This window comes from Arvicola amphibius, chromosome 8 (assembly GCF_903992535.2).
Source record: "Arvicola amphibius chromosome 8, mArvAmp1.2, whole genome shotgun sequence".
NCBI lineage: Eukaryota > Metazoa > Chordata > Mammalia > Rodentia > Cricetidae > Arvicola > Arvicola amphibius.
In genome coordinates, this window is record NC_052054.1 from 44,156,549 (window position 1) to 44,170,132 (window position 13,584).

The window sequence follows — 13,584 nt, forward strand, 5'->3', positions numbered from 1 at the left end:
TCTGACCCCTGTCCTCTGTACCTACTGCTTTCATCTGCCACCTCTGCCTCAGGTTTAGCTCTCTGTGCTACTCCACAAACTCCAACTCTTCATCCATTCATGTGCTCACAGCTTTGTCCTCTAGATGACTGGTCAGTTAGTCATCAACACCTGCCATAGAGTGCAGAGAACTGGTCCAGGCCTGTCCATGCTGCCACCTATGATTGCGTAACTTTCTTTATTTTTTAAGTTGTGAAGTTCTTGGGTGTTCATTTATAAAGTGTAATCGACTGCCTGTGTCACCGTGCCCAAATAGAGGAAAAACCTAGCACATAGCATCATCTTTCCATTCTGCTGTCTACTCAAGGAAACTTAAGAACCACAAGACACAAACACAACAGTAACCTGTGCTTCAATATGGGTCCAAATGAACCCGGATGTGCTAGACTCCAGGTAGATGCTCAGACATGCCCAATATGATAGCTGTGAACTATCAATATAAAATAATAGAAGGACTTTTATATTATGGTATTTAGCAAATTCGTGGCTTACATAACTGTCCTCAGAAGGAAGCTGTTGTGATAGTTAATTTCAGCATGCAGTGCTTCGTGGAACATTATTCACAGTTTTGAATTTAGAGGCATCAGGGCAGTAGGTCACCCACTTCACTTAAAAGGGATAAAACATTTCTATTTAAATAATTTCTACTATATTTTAATATCATGGTTAACCAAGGAAAACACCTATCACTTCATTTCGTAATGTGATCCTTGCTAAATGAATCTAGCTTGGTTTTGTGACTCTCTAAAATGCTAATGAATCAGGAAGTACTTCCTCATTGACTGTGTGATTAAGAAGGTTCAGGTATAAGTGTGTCAAGTGTCTTCCAAGGATTTGTGCCAAGTCTAGCTTGTTCCCTTGATCTCGGACTAGTAGAGGGGAGAGCTTCTTCTGTCGACTGCCACCTTAGACTCAGCTGTATGCTTGCTGATCATCAGAGATCCGGACACTCAGAAGCTGAAAAGCTATGCCAGGCCTTCCTACAACTGCAATAGAGCTGTGATCCAGTCTTTCTTCAGTACACCATCATTCAGCACATTGTGAAAAGACCTCCGCTTCAGCAACAAACTTCAGGGAACATGCTTGAGTACCACCCTCATAGACTGTGACAGCCTCCTGGTGGAAGGAAAATACTCAACTGCTTCAAAGGAACATTAATTTAAACAAAGATATTTTAAGTCCAAGTTGGATTTCTAGACCAAGGACAATGTTTTATATTCAGTGCTGGGAAGGGAGATTCTGTCAATGGTAGAAGGTCATATTTCTCTGTTTAGAACAACAGTATTGCTTCCAGAAATGAAGGATATGGAATTGGTTGACTTGGGCAGAGGAGGACCTTATATTGCAGGGAGTCAGCAATTAAGTATGTTCTGCTAGTGTAGTGACTTTTATAAATGGGATGGGCCTGGTGGCCAGGATGACAAGTCCGGGTAACTTGCCTCCTCTAAGTATATATAATGGCATTTTATAGTGACAGTCTGGGCCATTGGCTAGAGTGACCTACAAAATAGAGACTGTGATCAAAAGACAGCCCTATTATAAGAGGCCAATGGGTAGCAGTAGTCATGAGATAAGACAAGATATGAGTTTCAGCAGTGACAACTCAGACACAGCATGTGATCGCGAGTCTACGTTGAGCAAAGCCCGAAGCCAGATGCTTCCAGTTGGACAGCAGGAGCACAGCTAGACCTGCTGCACTTGGCAGTGCTCAGAGATCTCAGACACACAGCCGTGCACCATAGGCCCTCCCTTAGGGCATGGAAAAAGATGCCCAAGCCTCTAGGCAGGTGTTTTGAAGGCATGGCAGAATGAATGGTGCATCCTGGTAGAGATGGGTTTCTGCCTGGAAAGGTCCACTCTGCCACATCTTGGTCTCTTTGGGAATTTACTCTCTGCCTGACTGCTGAACGTGTGGTCGGTTTCTCTTTGTACAGACATGCCCTGCCAGCCTCTGTAGTGGAGGGCAGAGGGCCCTGGAACAAAACAGCACTGTGACTCATCGTGATCATCTGTGGGTCATGTGTTTAATCCACTGGACTTGAGGACTTAGGTGACTTACTTGTCAGTAAAGTTCACACAGGAGGGGTTAGTGGCCACAGATGAGACCAAGGAAGTAGGTGGGATGGACAGGGCCCTCATAGACTGTGACAGCCTCCTGGTGGAAGGAAAATACTCAACTGCTTTGAAGGAACATTTTTAAACAAAGATATTTTAAGTCCAAGTTGGATTTCTAAACCAAGGACAATGTTTGATATTCAGTGCTGGGAAGGGAGATTCTGTCGATGGTAGAAGGTCATATTTCTCTGTTTAGAACAACAGTATTGCTTCCAGAAATGAAGGGTATGGAATTCAAATATCATTCAAACAATGAAAGCACAAAGCCTAAGAGTATCTGTTTATATGGAAATCAACTGTGCGAGAAATCGAGAGTCTACTGACCTGTTTTGAATAAGATATGGTATGTATAAAAAATGATGGGAAGAAAGTTTTCAAGTTTTCTCCTTTCACATATACATGAGGGAGAAAAGTTTTACTTCTATGAAGGAAGAGAACTTGTAATTCTGCTATAACATTCCATAAAGGTAGATAAACTCAAATATTTCAACTCGTGCTATCAGGCTTGCCAGTCAGGAGCACAACAATTATAAATGTACCTGGTTTCTTCATGTATATTTGTGTGGTGTGCTTACATGAACATATGTGTCTTTGCGTGTGTGTGGGTACATGTATCTGTGCAGGTGTACATATATGTGTGTGCGTATGGTGTGGAAGCCTGAGGTTGCCTCCAGGTGTTCTTCCTCAATTGCTCTTCCTCTTGTATATTGAGGTAGGGTCTCCCTGACCTGAGACTTTCAGTTTTGACTAGTCTGCCATGGGGATTCCCCATCTCTACCTCCCCTACTGAGACCACAGGTGGGACCCCATGCCCACCCACCTTTTTATGAGAGTTCTCGGGTTCTGAGCTTTTGTCCTGGCACACTCACGGCAAGCGTGGTATGCACCTAGCCATCTCCGCAGTTCTAGGAATACTAATTCCGAGGAACTTGTCTTCTTTCCACGAAACTAAAACTGATTAACAAAACAGGATGCAATTGATACTATCAGTGTGAGTAGACTATAGTACAGAAAATACTTAGTTAACATCTGAGGTTCCATCCCCCAAATATGACATAGTCTGCATCTGTGCTGACGGGATTTTCTTCAGCAATATATTCTGTTTTGAATATGTATTTTTCTTTTATCCAACAAGGTAGAGGAAAATGGCTAAAGTTGTTCTGTGATGTTTACTGAGTGAATCCAACTTTATATCTTTTCATTTAATCATATGCCTTCTTCCAGACCCACACATAAGTCATTTAAAACTTGTTCAGCTACCAGTTTCTTTGGCAGGTCAGATATTTTATTGTTATACAAGTGATAGCCTTAAAGTAGTTTCAGTCAACAAATCACATCTCCAGAAAGATGCCAGAGGAAAAAAAAGTTGTCTTTGCAATGTGGATGTGGTATAAAGTCCAAGTTTGACCTGGCCACTCAATTTTACAGAAATCCAAAGGCTTCCCACTTCAAATTAAACTCAATAGTAACAAGCGAGTCTTCATTTGAACTTTGGATGTTGCTGCTGTAATTCCCCTGGCTTTGTGCATCCCCTTACAGGAGCGGAGCAGACAGTGGGATGGCGTATCTAATCTACATCAGTTTGGTTCAAGACAGAAGGGAAATAAAACACCTGCAGACCTTGGCAAATGGCCCATGGCCAGAACCTCTAGCTCTAGAGAGGGTGAGAAGGGAAGTTTTCGCTTTGATTGCTTCTATTCCATTCATGGGACAAGCAAGCGATGGGAGCCTTAGTGCAGTAGGTGAACGTATGCTCGTCACACTGTATTGTTGTTTTACATATTTGCAGAGTCTACCTGGACAGCAAAATAATTTGCCCTCCCCTGACAAACTTGGCATATCTCCTTCTCCTTAAATTTATGGGATCTTTGTCTGGTTTGTAAAGCGGAGGAAAATTGGAAGCCGCTGCACTCAGAGCTAATATGAAGCAATGCAGTCTATTTTAACAGGTCGCTGAATCCGGCATATATTTAATGCTGGGCCCATGCCATCCAGCAAAAATGAAATGAAGGATGATTTTCTCTTAAATGGGCTTTATCAGATTTTAAAGCTCAAACAGAATGTTTAGAGTAATGCCTTTCCAGGCTCAGGAAATCTGGACACTCACTCAGAATATCTCCCATGAACTTTAATCCCAAGAGAATACCATTTGTAAAGTAATAGCAACACGAGTGGATTACTTGTTAGTACTTACCTTAAAAAAATGATGTCATCCAAAATAATGTGCTATTTTCAATAACCTGAGTAACAGTACAAGTCTTAAAAATAGTGAGGTTTTGAAAAGTAACCAATGCAGACTAATGTATCAGGCAATCGCTGTTTCTCTGTGTGTGTCTGTCTCTTTCTTTTCGGGAGGCAAAAAATAAAAATATCAAGCTGTTATGATGGTGTTAAAATGCCACCTATAAGAAATGAGGAGTAAAGATTATGAAATAACCAGGCAGGGTATTCAAATGCAGGTGAACCTTTCCAAATACAGACTACCTTTCTAGGGAGAAAAGTTTTCACTGTTAAAGTCTGCGTAGGGTAGAGTTCTTTGTCGGTGTATATGAGAGAACTTGTCCAGGCTTCCTTTTCCTTAATCCGCCCTTGGGTTTAATGTTTCTCTAGCCATAGTGTTTTTGTTTTTGTTTCTAAAGATCAGAAGCTGGCTCTCCATGCTGTGCCTTTGGAAGTATCCCTCTCAGATGTTACTTTTCCTCCAGAATAACGAGGTAGCAGAAACACACAAGGCTGTTCATCAGCAGCATGCCACCATCCCATGTGAGTGTTTCTTTGGAAGGCACAGGCGTAATTTGGCTCAGGAGAGTGAACAAACTGTAGGCTTAAGGGTCAGTCAGAATTCAGAGCCAGTCTCCAGCACATGCTAGAGGCGTGGCCTTGACAAATTATTCAACCTTTTGATTTCCCTCTTTGACCTGTTGTGAGGGACTGAAGGGAGACTACCTCACATGGGTTCTGCCCTGTAATGTTCAGTAAACAATAAGGGACAAAGGGAGAATGCTTTGTGAGCCTCCTGCCATGGAATGGTCAATAAATGCTGGTTCTGTCTATTGTAACGTTATAAGGAAACTACTTTGGGAAGAGCCAGTTTAGTGTGTTAAGATTTACAGCCATTCATTGCTACTCCTAGATATACTTGCAATCAGAATTTCTAGTTATGATATATTAGTACTACATTTGGTAAGTAATTTTTAGAATACTTGTTTTTAATGTATTTCATAGTCAAGAAATTTCTAGAACTTTTCTGTAGGCTATAGATTATTGTCAGACTCTTAAATGATACGGATCTTGGGAAAAGAATAGGCATTTTACTAATAATAAAGAGTTTGGAGAAAAATTAGTTCACAAACTAAAATAACCAAGTTTTCTAGAGTATGTGACATTTTGTTACCAGTCTATTTTAATGTATTAGTTATAATTCATAATCTTTTGTTTCAGAGAATACCAATTTCTGGTGTGAATTTGAAAAAGAAATGCATGTGCCCTGTGACTGTGCTCTTAGTAACAACTTACAAACATAGCCATAGACTATGTTCAGTGGGTATCTGTGGTAAAAGACGGTCGATACAAACAGTGGGAACATTACTCAAAGTACTAAAAAGAAATGAGCCACTCAGGTTTTAAAAGTAGTGGCAGAATCAAATGTGTGTTACAAGGGAAAGAAGCCTGTCCTTGATGCTGATGACTCCAAGGTTGCCATATTCACTGAGCAACAGTGAAAGCAGTAAGCCTGATGGTGGTTTCACGGCTTAGGGAGATGAAGAGATAACAGGCACAGCAGAGAGGATCTTGGGAGCAGTGGAAATACTTATATGGAGTGGTAAACACGTGCTCCTGTACATTTGTCAGAAGCCCATAGAACATTCACAGAGGGAACCTAATAGAAAACCACAGACCTTGGTTGCTAATGCATGCCACTGCAAGCTCGTCACTTGTAATGAATGTGTCTCTTTGTACAGTGTTGATCTTGAAGAGGTTGTATGCTTGTTGGTAAGGGCACATATGGGAAACTCTGTTTTCTGCTTAATACTATTCTGGACTATAAAACTGCTTTAAAAAAAAAAACCTCCATTTAACAATAAACATAAAAACTTGAAAAAGGAAATAAAAAAAAAACACATGTACCCCAATTTTTCTTGATAGCAAAGAACAGAGTTTGATTCTCTGGGTCTGGTAGGGTTGTTTTTTGTTTTTTGTTTTAAATTCAAGTTAATCATAGGCTTTTTAAAAAATAAATTTGTTTTTTATTGTTTTTCTTGTGCTATAAATTTTTCTCTGCTTTCCTCCTTTCCCCCCCTCACCTCTTCTACCCTCTCCCATGACCCCTACATTCCCAATTTATTCATCTTTTTCTACCCACTATGTAGCTTCATGTATGTCTCTCTCAGGGTCCTCTTTGTTGTGTAGGTTCTCTGGGGTTGTGGATTTTTCTTTGCTTTATGTCTAAAAGCCATTTATGAGTGAGAACATGTTATATTTGTCCTTTTGGGTCTTGGTTACCTCACTCAATATGGTTTTTGTCTAGATCCATCCATTTACCTGCAAATTTCAAGACGTCATTATTTTTTATCACTGAGTAGTAGTCATTGTATAAATGTAGCACATTTTCTTTATCCATTCTTCTGTTGAGGGGCATTTAGGTTGTTCCCAGGTTCCAGCTATTACAGATAATGCTGCTATGAACATAGTTTAGCACCATCTGTCCCTTGTGGTTGTGAATTATGCTTCCTTTGAATATATACCCCAAAGTGGACACTGCGCTGGGTCTTGAGATAGATTTTCTTGTTCCATAATTTCTGAGAAATTGCCACACTGATTTCACATATAGTGACCGTTCTACGTCTTGCACTCCAACAGCAATGGAGGAGTGTTCCCCTTTCCCTACAGCCTCTCTAGCATAGGTTTCATTGGCACTTGTGATCTTGGCTGTTTCTGACAGCGTTGTTAAGGTGGAATCTCAGAGTGGTTTTGATTTGTATTTCTCTGATGATACCGAATGTTGAGCATCTCCTTAGGTATTCTTCAGCCATTTGAAATTGTCTGTTGAGAGTTCTCTGCTTAGGTATGTACCCTATTGTCTTATTGAATTATTGTCCTTTTGATATCAAGTTTCTTGAGTTCTTTTGTATATTTTGGAGAATCAGTCCTCGTCCAATGTGGGGTTAGTGACGATCTTTTCCCATTCTGGTAGGTGCCGTTTTGTTTGTTGACCATGTCTTTTGCTTTATAGAAGCTTCTCACTTTCAGGATGGTCCCATTTATTACCACTAATGCTGTTTCTCTCAGTGTCTGTGCTGATGGGGTTCTATTTAGGAAGTGGTCTCCTGTGCCAATGCATTCAAATGTATCTGTTATTTTTCATTCATGTCTGTTTTTCATAACTAATAGCTTTACTGTTCATTACTGTTCTCAATAGTACTAAGGCTTTTCTTAGTATTTGTGAAGTTTTTAAAAGGAAATCTAAATGAACAAAGCTTTAGTCTCTATTGAACCTGACAAACCATAACAAATTCCTTAAAAAATATCAAGTATTTCAGAGTACTCATACACGTGAAGGCATGTGAGTATGTCGTGTCTTAGTTATCTCCAGTGCTCAGAATCAAACCAGGGCTTTGCACATGACAAACAAGAGCCCTCCCTTTGAGCAACATCCCTGGCCTAAATATATCAGTCTTGCAAATAATCACATGCCATTACTGGAAAAACATAATTAATATTTTGATTGTTACATAGTGGCATGCATGTTAAAAGTGGCTGAGCTTATTGTGTGTGTGTGTGTGTGTGTGTGTGTGTTTCAGTATGGATGCATGTGTGAGTAGGTGTTTGTGCACATTCATGGGAAGACAGGGCTCCACGCTGGGTGTCTTCAGGGATCACTCTCTACTGTATCTTTTCAAACAGCTTTTGTCACTTTAAATCTCGTGTTCATGAATTGGTTGGACCACTGGCAAGCAATGCCCATGTCTCCTCATACCTACTGCAGCCTACAACCCACAGGAGGAATCACTCGTGATCTGAATTCAGGCCTTCATTTTCAATTGGCCAGTACTTTAGTGACGAAACCATCTCCCCAGCCCTAGACTTATATCTGTATTACAAAATCAAGAACTAAAAAATAATTATCTTTTGTATGAAAATAGTTCCTGGAAGTCTTTAGATTTTAGAACTGAATAGGAGCACCATGGAATGCCAGCAGAAGATACTAATTTCTCTGGATCGATATAAGAAAGATCTTCAGTGGCTGATGCTGTCCATAGTATCTGTTTAAGAAAAGATACAGAGACCAGCTGGTGTCATGGCCCACAGAAAACCCTCTTCCTGGCTTTACATTGACTGCAGAGGTTCTAGCTTGGCTAATCTAATGAGCACACTTTTGGTGTTAATTAAAATCAGCTAGATAAAAAGGCCTGAAGCGCTGAGTGTGAACGCTTTACACTGAAGTGGCAACCTTTGTATAAAAGGGAGCAAGGTCGTTAACCAGTAGGCAGGTCTTTTGATAGGAAATAGCATGAGTGACGAGCCCATCCTCTCAGCTGAAGCAAGGTATTTCCTGTAAAACTATTCTCAGCAGCAGTGCTTTGCTCCAGATAAGTGACTAGACATTCATGCCACGCAACAAGATGGTTGCTAACCTCTAGCTTTGAAGGAGCTAAAGTATTATTACCCTTTGAATACTTTTATTGTTCTTATGTGTGTTGTAGTTTTGCTATTTCTTTTCTTTGCTTGTTTGTTTATTTTGTTTTGTTTATGCCTTGAACTCTGGAACGTTTTGTAAAATAGCATTAGAATTTTATCCTAAAGAGATTCCTTAAATGTGCTGCCTTTTTTTTGCTAGAGCTATAAATGTTGACTTTTTCTTAGCAAATGAAGATATTTCGTAGAAGAACCACCATTCCAATTTGTCCTTCATAAGTAGTGATTACTAGAATTCTCTCTCTCTCTCTCTCTCCTCTCTTCTCTCCTCTCTCTCTCTCTCTCTCCTCGTCTCTTTACTGACTTTATCAGGCATTTTCCTTCCTAAGGGAAATTGCCATGCTAACTAACCACTCTCATTTCCTAGGGGACATTCACAGTAACACATTAAGATTCATACAGTAGCCATTAAATAATTACTTCTCTAAATATCTCCTGGTGCCCGTCCTTTATAAGTTATCTTGAAGTTGGCTGGGAAATATAGTAGGCCTATAGAAAATCTGAAGAAAATTCACATGCACACAAGTCCATTTGTGCAAAGGCAGCCCCAGTATCCTGTAATAAACAAATTCTACCTATAGCAACAGAAAGAGGAAGTAGAGTTCTGTAGAAAAAGTAAAGCAAAACTAGTAGATGTTGGCCTGATGGTGCTAAACCTCAGGAAATACCATAGCTGAAAGGAACTGTACCACAGTGGGCAGTCAGTAGCTTGGCTTGGAAGAGATGAATTCCTGTTTTTCTTTAAATCCATTGCCAGGCCTGCTAGGGTAGAATGGAGCCATTTTGTGTTTCTCGTAGCACAAGGCCAGGCAACCAAGAGGATTTTTAGCGTGGACTGGAACCAAGAGCTAAAATGGAGGAGCATCCTGAGAGTTGAAAGCTTTGAGACAGGAAGCGGCAGGCTGTGGCACAAGGCTCTTTCCTCCAGCCTCAGCTTGCAGGCTGACAAGGTGTGATGTGTTATATTGCCAGTCTTGACTGCAGTCCCCTGTGTGGGAAGCTGTTGGAGAGGCCAGCAGCTGCAGAGATTCGGAAGTGGTCGCAGAGGAGTGCAAGGGTTCACAGCTTTCCTCTTCCTCTCTGCCATGCTGGGCATCCGCTTCTGCAGTCATACTATAGACAAGCCCACAGGGTCTGGCGAGACTTCCGCGTGCCAAATTCAGGCGAGCGCCTCTCACAGTTCATTGTGGTAGGTGTGTGACAGAGCTTACTCACTTCCTCCTCTGCAGCTCCCAACTCTAAAACCCACAGTGATGACGGCTCGTACGGCTTTATTTGTAGAACAGAATGTTTAAAACCTAAATGCTATCTAAACTGTGAAAGTGCTACTCATCCACAGAAAAGAGAATTAGCCAGAAGTCTGCACACGATACTGCATACATGCCGGGTCTTAAGGACTTGACTAATTTTAGAGCAAAAGGAGCCCACAGTAGGACCAGAGTAGTCTGGGATTCTGGTACTGTGGACTTCCGTGGCAGGCGGCAGAGTAGACTAGGAGCAGAGGAGAGTTACTCCCTCCTGTGGAAGTGTGTCTACCCAGAGACTCACAAGCAGACCCCATGCCTTTAAACCCGAGGCTGTGATGGGAACTGCTAGTGCTCATGAGGGTACAGAAACAGATGTGTGGAAAGGTACGTGTCTATACAGGTGTACATATGTGTAAGTGCACATGTACGTGGCTGTGTGTGTGTTCAGGTAAGCATGCGCTTGTATATGTTTTTCTGTGGAGGCCAGATCCCATCCACCTGTGTTGCCCTCTGGGCACCCTTAACCTTGATTTGTGTTTTGAGATGGGATGTTTCATTGGTCTAGAGCTTGCCCATTTGGTTAGTCTGGCCAGTCAGCCAGCTCCAGGGATCTCTTTGCTCCACCTCCGGAGATTACAAGTGTGCTGGGAATTAAACTTGCACCTTCGTGTTTTTGTGACAAGCACTTTACTGAGCCCCAGCACTGGATGTTTAAGTGGCTTAAGCCAGAGCCTTTGCTTTCAGTTTACTGCATCCTCCATCATTTCTAGTTGCTCTGGACCAGACCACTGCATCTTGCCTGGTCCTTTTATTTTAGCCTCTTTCTTGATCAGAGTCAGGCAAGGGTAGCAAGCCTGGGATCTTGCAGAAGAAACCAAGTGGGTTTTATCTCTCCTCCACCCCTTACCTCTATGAAATATAGCACTTTCAGTTATAATCTGATAAACAAAGCTGTTTTTTAGTGTGATATGTGTACATTTGCCTTGTGAAGTTACTCTGCTTCTTCAGCTTGGCAAACCGCCTCTGTCTCCATTTACAATGCTTGTCCTGGCATCACTAGGTACTCAATAAGTTGAATTGTCATTGCAATATTGGGAACCAGGACCTTGGAAATAGAAGATTTTCATAGCCTTAGGAAAAGGGAGAGAGAGCCAATGTATTTCAGAAATTCAAAGAGAAATTGAACACAGCATATGAATAAGAGTTTTAATTTAATGCAGGGTAAAACTGGAGACTACCCTGGCCAGGAAGCGGGGGGGGGGGGGGGGGGGGGGGGGGTTTCCTCTGTGCAGCAGGATGATTGCTAGAAGGTGACGCGGGCGGGGGCCTCTCTAGTGGAGAGCCTTCTCAAGACTCATAGGAGGCATCTTGGTACCTGCTTTAAATGAGGGCACACAATGCTTCTGGATGTAACCATGATAGACTCCAGGTCTGCAGTCACAGAATGCAGAGTCATCCCACGGTCTGCATTCTGTCACCTCTAAGCGACATTGGCCTTTCTTTTCTGTCCCATTAATTTACTTCTCCTTCAGTTGCCCTGACGGCCCTGGCTCTGAGTTTCCTAAATGCCTGCTTGCCTTTCCCAGAGTGTTCTTTCTTATCTCAGCTCAGCTCCAGAAGCCTGGGAGAGGAGCAAGAGGCTGGAGTGAGGGAATAAAGGTGAGCGAGCCTGGGGATTGGGCTGCTAGTCAGCTCACTTGTACTTTTGACTCCTGACTGTGCTGCCCTGGAGGTTATTGCCGCCGCCACCCTCCACTCTGGTATGCAAATACTAGTTTTAGATTCACAGCAAAATGGAGCAGAAAGGTTCAAAAGTCTTCCCTTTGACCTCTCCTACCGTCAACGCCATATACCGCAGCATATCATTTGCTATCATTGATCCCTTGTTTTTCCTTTCCTGACAGTTTCTCTGTGTAGCCAGCCGGGTCCCAACTCGTGATCCTCCTGCCTCAACCTCTCAAGCCTTATCATTTCAAGCTTGCACCGCCACACCAAGTCAGGATTACTCTTTTTGAGGAACGAGAAAGCTAAAAGGTTAGCCCCTCGGACAGCAGGGCGCATGCTCACTGCTCAGTGGCTCTGGGTTTATCTGAAGATTCTGCCTCTGCACCTGGTCTCCTGCTTCCCAGGGCCCCTTCTGGGTGAGAAGTCTTGGCTGAGAGATAGGGTGAAGGGATAAACAGGAGGAGGGCTGGCTAGATTGCTGCCCCTTGCTGCCTTATCTGGAACTCCCTTCTGTGGGCTGGGTGAGTGGAGAGAGGCTGTGCTCTAATGCTCTTCAGTTACTTTGTGCATTGTTCCCTTGCACTTTTCTTGTCTCAGTGCCACCAAAGACTGAGGAGAGGTTGACACGATGACTTAAAGATATTTTCTGTTGAGCTTGTATCTCAACATTCTAGAAGTTATTTTTATATAGCAGTCAAGTCATTTCTGGCAAAGTTTGGGAGAAGCTACGGTCCTGATTTTATTTTATTCTTTTCTTTTTTTTTTTTTTCCCTACTGGCAAGATTTTTAAGTTATGTGTTTTTCGGAGAATGGAGCCTAAGCATAATTTAAAATGGGTTTTGGAAAATAGCTCGGCACGTAAAGGCTTGCTGTGCAATCACGAGGTCCTCAGTTCTGTCTCCAGAAGGCTCGTGTAGAAGGCATAATGTGATCGTGTGCAGTGATACTCCCTACCTTGGGGAGGTGGGGACAAAAGGATCCCTGGGGCTCCCTGGCCAGCCAGGAGCCCTGTCTCAACCAGACAGCGCCAGTGGTTGTCATCTGGTTTACACATGCGTGTGCAAGCAGTTACCCACATATGCTCGTGCCCACCTCAGCCACCAGCACACAGGGGCACATAGTTTTAGCTTGCAAGAACTGGTAAGTTAAATAGATCTCTGACCCTAGACCTCTTCTGAGTAGCTTCTAGAGCTACAGGAATAGAAATACTACCGGGCTACCAAACATTTCTTTAGGGCCACACAGCCAGCGCCTTACAAGTCAGCAAGGGTGGCTTTGTGTTTCGGCCTTCATGCTGCTCTTCATTCACTGTATGCTGATGCCCATTAGCTCAAGAGCCCACTGGCATGAAACTCTGATTTTTACATATCTAATTGCTTTTAAATAGACTAAGCAGTTTTAGCCCCTGGAACCTGCTTGGTTTACATAGTCTGGGAAACTTAACCCAACATCTGTTGGCTGTTGATAGATAGTGCCTACTGAGTCTCTATGTTTTATAGTTCAGAGATTCCTACCTTTCTAATGGACTCCCTTCACCCCAAACCCCAGAGCTGCCTTCCCTCAGTTCCCCTCTTCTCCAGGAGTTCCCTTAGCTTCTTGCCCTAAGCCTCTGGATGGCCTCATGCTATGAAAATTATTCTCTCCAGAGACTCTAAGTACCCAGGGTCCCTTACCCATCTCATGTTCGGGTCTTCCTAGTTCTGCAGCCAGAAGACCTTTTAGAATACATGTCCTAAGCCAGGCGGTGGTGGCGAATGCTTTT

General features: G+C 42.6%; 1 protein-coding gene across 2 annotated transcripts in view; it reads left to right on the plus strand.

The window, feature by feature from the left end:
• The window catches only part of Man1a1 (mannosidase alpha class 1A member 1), a 177,880-nt gene that overhangs the window by 24,635 nt on the left and 139,661 nt on the right, over positions 1-13,584 (plus strand). Inside the window, exon 1 of one of the 2 annotated variants that reach the window (XM_038338522.2) lies at positions 12,073-12,131. The exons of the other annotated variant lie outside the window; for it this stretch is intronic. The gene's annotated coding sequence lies outside the window, so the exon portion shown is untranslated. Of the gene's footprint in view, positions 1-12,072; positions 12,132-13,584 lie in introns of those variants that run through there. 2 annotated transcript variants of the gene reach the window in all.